The sequence below is a fragment of the Geospiza fortis genome, unplaced genomic scaffold, assembly GCF_000277835.1.
Source record: "Geospiza fortis unplaced genomic scaffold, GeoFor_1.0 scaffold62, whole genome shotgun sequence".
In the NCBI taxonomy this organism is placed as follows: domain Eukaryota; kingdom Metazoa; phylum Chordata; class Aves; order Passeriformes; family Thraupidae; genus Geospiza; species Geospiza fortis.
The window spans coordinates 62,663-64,202 of record NW_005054548.1 but is presented as its reverse complement, the minus strand read 5'-3'; positions in this window follow the sequence as shown (position 1 = coordinate 64,202).

Here is a 1,540-nt window from a genome sequence, read left to right as displayed (position 1 = left end):
GATGGCAGCAAACGTTTGGGGGGATCCAAAGACAGCTTTGGGTGGGAGGCATCCCTGGAAAGCTCTGGGATGGGATCAGTGAGATTCTCATCTTCCCATCCCCTTTACCTCCAAGCAGCAGCTGCACAGGGAGGAGGGAGGATCATCCCTGTGCCCGGGGATCCAGTCAGGATCCAACATTCCCCGCTGTGAAATTCAGTGACAAAAGGAGAGGGACAGTAAGGGCAGGTAGGGAGTGACAGGATAAAGGGAATGGCTTTAAACTGCCAGATTTACCTTAAATACTGGGAAGAAATTGTTCCGTGGGAGGGTGAGGAGTCCTGGCACAGGTGCCCAGAGAAGCTGTGGCTGCCCCTGGATCCCTGGCAGTGTCCAAGGCCAGGTTGGACAGGGCTTGGAGCAACCTGGGATAGTGGAAGTGTCCCTGCCCACACCAGGGGGTTGGAAATGGGATGAATTTTAAGGTCCCTTCCCACCCAATCCATTACATGCTTCTGGAATAACTCATTTTTTAAACAACACCCCAAACCAAAGCTCCTCACAGGGGCACATTTCCATCTGTGCTGCTGCTGGGGTCCCCTGATCCAGACCTGCCCCTGGTGAGGCTGAAGGAGTCTGTGAAATGCTGGTTTTTTATGAGCCATCTATTTATATTGACAGCTTCCCACGCTCCATCCCTCTAATCCTGCATCCCTTTCTACCACGCTAAGCTGCATCACTCCAATTCTTCTTTCCCCACCCCATTTATTTTTTTTAATATTGCCCTGTAATGATCATCTTTCCACTCTTCTGGGATCTGAGAGAAATCCCAGGACTTCTTAGAGAGGATGAGCAGCAGCCCAGACCTCTCCTCGTCCTGCTTCCACGGGGCTCTTGGGAGCAAATTAATCTGAACCTGCTGTTTAAAAATGTTTCTCCTCAGGCCATGCCATTTAGTGTCTTCCTGGGTTACTAATGGACTAGAAAGCACTTCCTTGTCCCTGTGCAATATGAGAACATCAGCCTGCTTTTTCCAAACCCAGAACAGAAATTATTGAGCTTTTTTTAATTTTTTTTTCCCTTCATTGTTATCAGCAATTTTCTGATCCCCAGCTTGAGGACAGGCAATGCTGCTGCTGTTATTTTGCTGCTCTTAATTTTGTAAAATCAAATTAAAAGTCACTTCCTCCCTGTGAATGTCCAGGAGAGACCTGATATGGCAAATTTCAAACTGAATTGTGGAGTAAATTCCAGAGCTTTGTTGAGCCAGAATGCCAATAAGTTTAGTCTTGGTTGCCAGTGTTGGTTCTTAAGTATTTTGGGTGGAAAAGAGAGAGCCCAAATGAAAACTGAGCTCTGCAAGACCCTTTGGTGGGTCAGGAGGCCACATCAGGTTGGATATTAGGAAAAGTTTTTTTATGGAAGCAGTGATAAAGTTCTGGAATTTTCTGCCCAGGAGGTGGTGGAGTCCCCATCCCTGGGTGTGTTTAACAAAGCCTGGATGTGGCACTGGGTGCCAGGGTTGAGTTGAGGGGTTGGGGCTGGGTTGGACTGGATGATC